This window comes from Vanessa atalanta, chromosome 9 (genome assembly GCF_905147765.1).
Source record: "Vanessa atalanta chromosome 9, ilVanAtal1.2, whole genome shotgun sequence".
Lineage (NCBI taxonomy): Eukaryota > Metazoa > Arthropoda > Insecta > Lepidoptera > Nymphalidae > Vanessa > Vanessa atalanta.
This window is the reverse complement of record NC_061879.1, coordinates 5,031,812-5,039,194: the sequence shown is the minus strand read 5'-3', so window position 1 is coordinate 5,039,194 and position 7,383 is coordinate 5,031,812.

The window sequence follows — 7,383 nt, the reverse complement described above, 5'->3', positions numbered from 1 at the left end:
AATGGAGATTTTTTAGACGGGGAATTGTCTGTCTAATTAAATATAAGTATCAATTAAAAATGAGTACACTCATCCACCAGTTTCAATAGGTAATACGTCTTAATTCAATTTATTATTTCCAAATAACCCATGGCATAACAGTATATACTGACATGTAACACAATTTCTTATTTTAAAAATGATTGAGCTGTGATTAGAAATAATACAAAAATCAGTTAGAACATCGAATCATTTCTTGAAAAAATATGTTACTTAATTGCTAGCTATTTAAAAACTCATTTAAATATTTATTTACGTTTGTCATTGTTTTCATGTAGTTAGCAGACTTTATTTGAATTAAATCGTCAAACGCATTTACACAAACGGGTAAATACGGGTTTTGAACTGTTGAAGTGATTACATGTATGTGTGTTTCTTAATTAAAAACAAAAAAACATATTGCTCTGTATTTTATTATTTTGTAATGGATTATTTTATTGACATTTTTTTATATATTGACAACGAATGCAGTTATATAGGGACAAGGTGAAATTTTGTTGGTTGTTTTCCCGCAAAGAATTGATTTAGTAGTCAATACCTACTCCTTTTGTATTTTCATTTTTACGCGAAACTGAATCGATATCTTGCGGGAAAATAACCACCAATATTTCATCCCGTACATTTCCAGACACAATTGTATAAATACTGATACACCACTATTAATGTAGCAATTTGTTTTCAATTTAATTTTTTCTTTTGTATATGAAGGATGAAGGATCAATGCCACGAGCCAGACGAGCCAATATAGGTCGGCGAACGCGTAATACAAATTATGTGACATCACAAAGACGATCACAGACTGCAGATGAACACACACAAGCTAATGCATCGCAGTGTGAACGTAGTGCACGAAATAGATCTGCTGACCCTGTGCCTGTACTGAATCTTCCACGGCGATCACTATATACACGCGAATACGTCGTGCTACTTTGACTGAAACGATGTGTGCTACTTTTAATTACAACAGTCAGATTGATTTTAGTATGTACGGATACATTGGAATGATGGACGTAATATGTCCACATTGTGATGCGGCAAAATTTTCAGGTGAAACGCCCGGCATGTGTTGTGCTAATGGCAAAGTTAGAAATTCCACCCGAACCATTACATTCATTAATATTTGGGACATCTCAATCATCGAAGCATTTTTTGAGTCATATTCAACAATACAATTCGGCATTTCAAATTACTTCTTTCGGTGCTACTAAAATTATTAGAGATAATTTCATGCTGACGTTTAAGGTTGGATCGATGTTCTAACTCATTTTTGTATTATATCACTTTATACGTAGCGAAGTACGTACCGGGCCGCTAGTGATTTATAAAGGAATAAAACACTGAAATAAATACATTAAATATATTGTAATTAATAGAAATCAATTGTTATAACGAATCTTAATAAAGAATTAAAAAATTAATCGTAGGGAAAAAATGGTGAATTCTCAAACCAATTCACATATGTATGTTATCTCTCTGCATATTACTTGCGACTACAATTAAAAATTTTTCAACGAATATAATTTTAAAGTTTAAATATTATGACTTATTATAATTTTTTAAGAAATTCAGTTACAAGTTAGAGTAAAACTAGCATTCAATGATATGTAGATTATACGTAAATAAATCTACTCGTTTAAAAAAAATATATAGGTATTTTCACATTAAAATAAACTGGGCAACGGCGGATAATGATTAGGCAACTAAATGAGATATTATTTTGGTTGGAAATGTTTTATAAGGATCAAATTTCAAATAAGGGCCCTTCAATCCAGGTCTTAATTAATGAAAAAAAAAAGTAAAAATAGACTTAATATACAATTAAGTCTATTTCATTCAGTCCTTATTAACAAAATTAAATCCACTTTTTAATTGATTTTGAACAGTCCAATATTTTTAAATAAATGTAACGAAGCTTAAACTTAAATCGCTTATAAGTGAAATATCTTTATGTCTTTAATAAATAAAATAACATCGGGTTAGTAGCATCTTTTAAAAATTAGGAACGGCTGATCCGATTTTCATGATCTTTGATCTGTCGAAGTCTTCGCCCCGCACAGCAGAATAACCATAAAACGCGTAATTTAGAATTTGTTAGAAGTCTAGATCACCGCTATCTTTAGCAATTGACAGCTCACGTCACGACTAGACAAGCTAATTATAATTGTATCACAGTGACGAAATATCGAAAAAAAAGTGGAAGAAGTTAATTCAGTGATTAAGCCGAAACGATCGCGCAGATGTGTCACAATAGCTTTTATCTTTTTCTGTTCGTCTCTGAGAATATTATAGCGAAAATATTTGATTCGATACTGGTCATGATTGTAATTGTATTTAGTGGTTTCGACAATCATTATATAAACATATGGTCAATGTAACGGAATTAGGTTTGAACCGCATCAAAATCCGTTGTGTAATTTTAAAGATCTAAGTATACAGCATACATCCTAGGGACAGACAGCGGTAAGTGACTTTTTGTTTTATACTATGTAATTATTATACGAGTTTTATTATGAACAATGCCGCGGCCTAGAAATTCGAGTCTTCCCCGAAAAAGGTGCAAGGTGGACCATGTTGTGAGGAAGGTCTTGAGCATGGACGTGGATGAATATAGAGGTACGGAAAGGAAGAAAAGAAGAAGATATGCTGCGCCGACCCCAAATAAAATTGGAATAAGGGTAGGAAGATGAGGATGAGATATAAATTAAATTTTTTATACTATTATACTTTTCATACAAGAATAAAAATTACATTTTCGATATTTGAAATAGCCAGAAGGCGATCATCTCATTCTCAAGGTGTGCATTCTAGTTAAAAGTCATTAGTTTTGTAATATTTTCGTCCAGTTTTCACAGGCAAACATTTTTAAATTACTACAAAATTTCTAATGTTACTGTATTATCTCGTTGTGTTATTTAAAAACTATTCTTGCACCAAAGCTACTTACTTACTTAATAAGTAAAAAAGTAATGTTTGGATAATGCTGCAGTTTAGTGGATTCTCATGAGGATTTTCTTAAAATATATACTTTTTATAACTATAATATAAAAACATATAAGTTTTATCTAAATCTTCATCATGTTCTAAAACAGCATTTCATTTCGTTAAAAAAAACACAATTAAAAATAATAGACTTAAATACGCTGTTTCCTCTGAATTTGTTTTTCTTTTTTTTAATATGTCTATCAAACATTTTTCTATTTAAATCATAATATTAAGTAAGGGAATATTTGGCTTATTTATAGAAAAAGCATATTTATATTTTTTCTCATAATCGATACGCTTAAATCGCGATTAAACACCTTTGTACGCCTACAAAGTGTGGGATGAGACACTGTGCTGAAATACTTGTATCACTTTTCTTAAAAAATAAAAGGGGTGTAAGCAGGTCAACGATGTATCCTTTATCCACCTTTTAAGTCAGTTAACCCATTCTAAATCTATTTTTATTAAAACCAGTTTCTTCCGCGAATGCCAAATACGTAAATATTGTTTCCATTCTATTTCTGGAATATCCACTCCTTTTAAGCTCTTGACGTATTTCGTTTTTCCACAGATTTCTTTGCCGCGCGCCTTTTTGTTGAGTTTACACTAATAAAATTTGTATTTCATTTAGTTTTCAATTTTGACATATATAACAACCAGATTCTTTACCTACTGTAATATATTTGCCGCTTTACTGTTACAATTATTTGCTAATTTATCTGAATTTATGTTTTAAAACGAAACTTAATTACTTATTAATAAATATATTTTAAAATGTTGTTTATTATTAAAAAGATTGAAAGAGAAAACTACTTCTTATACTACTTGTAATATATATATCGGATCGTGGTTACTTTGGCTGTTGATTTGGATAATTAATGAATCGCGTAGTTGGCAATAATGCTTGATGGCTGATTTACTTTTAAGAGCGGGTCACCCCGAATGTAGTTGTAAGTGTCATGGCAACGCAAGTCATTAAGTTTTGACAGGCGATTCGAATGCGATGGTTGCTTGCAAACCCATTTGCTCTTAATCGAGATGAATTATTGTAATCCTTTGATATTATTGTGGTGTACGATTTATTGAATCAATTAATACAATGATCAGACGATATTAAATACGTTTTATTTTGTGAATATCTCCATTGCATGCCCACATAGTCTTACAAATGTAAGATCAATCCCCGAACCCAACTGTTCGGCATCCTGCTCCTCCGACATATATATGTAAAAATATTTATTATCTGTATTAAAAAAAAAATCTTTAGTTCTGAATATATACACGAGCGAATAATCGTTGCTCTTATTCGTGTCTATCCACTAACAAAGTATAATGTAACTAGTACAATTAATAATAATTCAATACTTAATTTATAAACATACTATTATAATAATTTTTCCATTTGATAAATCGATTATGTTCAAATTGTTTTGTTAGTTAATGAATATTAAAATCGAACACACTTGTTTATTTAAGTATTTCATAATACATACTTCTAAATAGAAAAAAAAAAACAAATAAAACTTACCTGATTATTTATACTTACTACTTAATAATATAGGCTAAGCCACTGAGCTTATTTTGATGAAGTTGGAATCCTGAGGATGAGGATAGGACGTAGGCTTAAATCAGTCTTCTAGGCGGATACACTTAGGTATGAAATGTTGTTGTGAATGTTCTTCAGTTGTGAAGTTAAAAATGTAAAAATATTTATGTAGGGTATTGAAAAAAGTTACAAGTTACAAAATATGAGATATAAAGGATGAAACATAGTAGGCCTCCATATGGTGTTGTCATAGTTTGAAAATATATAAATACTAAATCTGATATTCACTTGCACAAATAACTAACAGTTGCATAAGGGTTTTTTTTTCAGAATTAGCCCTAATCCGTTAAATAGGAATGGGATGAAATTAAATGAAACAAAAAAAAAAATTTTGATGATCGTATCGTATTGTTCAATTATTAGTTATTACTTATGCTAGTTAATTCATTTATTTAGGTAAGTAATTAATTTATAAATTATAATTATTTATTGAGTATATCAGCAATTCTGAACACAGGCCTCTTGTCAGTCTTGTATCTATTCAAATTAGTATGTTAGTAAATAAGTATCGAGCCGAGATGGCCCAGTGGTTAGAACGCGTGCATCTAAACCGATGATTTCGGGTTCAAACCCAGGCAAGCACCACTGAATATTCATGTGCTTAATTTGTGTTTATAATTCATCTCGTGCTCGGCGGTGAAGGAAAACATCGTGAGGAAACCTGCATGTGTCTAATTTCAACGAAATTCAGCCACATGTGTATTCCGCCAACCCGCATTGGAGCAGCGTGGTGGAATATGCTCCAAACCTTCTCCTCAAAGGGAGAGGAGGCCTTAGCCCAATAGTGGGAAATTAACAGGCTGCTAATGTGAAAATGAATGTGAAAATAAGTATCAATATAATAATCAATAATGACCTAAAGCTGAAACTATCAGCTTAATGGTCGAGAACTAAGTAAAGAAAAGAATTATAGTTTGGGCTGATTGAGAAAGATTCACCAACGGACAACACATTTGATCAGATTTGACAGTATAAATTAAAACGTGGTTTAATTTGATAATATTTATCGATTAAAATATAAATTAAAAAAGGTAAGAAAGCCATCAATTAATAATTACCTTTCAATATGAAACTTTTTATGAAAGACTGAATTAGATTTTATAACGTGTTCATAAATATTTTAAAGCAATAGTTCGAAAAGTGCTACCAAGTTATAAATAGTGCGTGGAAGAAAATCGGGCACGTCCAAGTTTGTCGATCAGGCTGATCTTGTAAAACTAAGTTCTGGTGAATATTTTAGTGATTATATTGAATACATAAATAACTTAAAAACCAATAGACTATTGTAGAGAATATCTGTATAAATAGGTATTGGTAGGTACCACCCACTTACCACATATTCTGCAACTAAACAGCAATACTTAATATTGTTGACTCTGGTTTGATTGATTGTGCCAATGTAACTTTGTAGATACATTGGCATTGGGCCTGTGCACAATAGACATCTTAGTTCCCTAGGTCGGTGTAATGTAAGGCATGGTTAATATTCCTACCACCGGTAATATCAATGGGCGATCGTGCAACTTACCATGGCGCATTATTATCGGGAACTAATGGGCCATGGCCAGTCACACCAGCTGCCTATTTTATAAAAAAAATGATGATAACCATTGGTACTAGACAACTTCTGGCACTTTTCCAGACAGTAAAAAGATTCAGAACATAATTATTTGTTAAGAATAAAAAACAAAATCAGAACTACAATGAATTTGATAGAATGTGTTACTTTAGCCGAAGAATATGAGTTCGAGCCCGAGCAGGCACCACTGAAGTTCACGTGCTTGACTTATGTGTCATCTCGTGCTTGGCGGTGAAGAAAAACATGTTAAGAAAATGATCTGATCATAGTGTTCCTTATAGATATTGTATTCCACGTCAACCCGTTTGGTCTAGTGGCTAAGAATAAAGCTGCAGATTTTGAAGTCCTGTATTAAAAATCGAAGAAAAATTTAATTAGGGTTTTCAACCGAATTCCATAGACTTCCTTGAGATTAGCTGCCTTGGTCCAAATCGCTCAGTAGGACTTAATCTATGCAACAATTGAGTTATGTGTGAGATTTTATATATAAATATTTAATACCTAATTGCTTATTATGTAATACAATTATAGTATATAATTATATATTTCTTGTCATCTTGTTTTCTTAAGGAAAATAATGTAAGAAAATTTCAAAGCAATGATGAAACATAATAAGAACAGTAATGAGGGAACAATTAGTATTTCCCACAATGTTAAACATAATTAAAAACTAATTAGAATTGGGATGAAGTAGCAATTATTTAGTTATTCTATATATCTGAGAATGTTCTAAGAAATTACTAGAAACACAGCGCAGTGAGATATACAAATATAATGTTTTATTACAAACAAGTACATGACTTTCAAACTTGTCACGCCAAAAATCTAAATTTAAAGGCCTTCGCACATTAGGCAGGCTCGATACCAAACAAACACTAAAACATTCGGTTGAGCATCGTCAAAGAGTCGTCGACAAGACTACTAACTCGACGGTCACAATTTGACAGCATAGTGACAGTGAATGGGAAGCTTTCTGTTAGAGACGACACGTTGGCAATTTCACACTACGCTTATTTCTGTGTCTCTTTATTAAGGATCAACAAAATACAAAGGATACAGAGATCATAATTAGACAATCCTTCAATTATCATCATCATTCTACTTTTAGCAAGATAAGTTAGAAAATGATATTTGATACCTATCAATATACAGAATGTCTTACAACGTTCACAGTTTT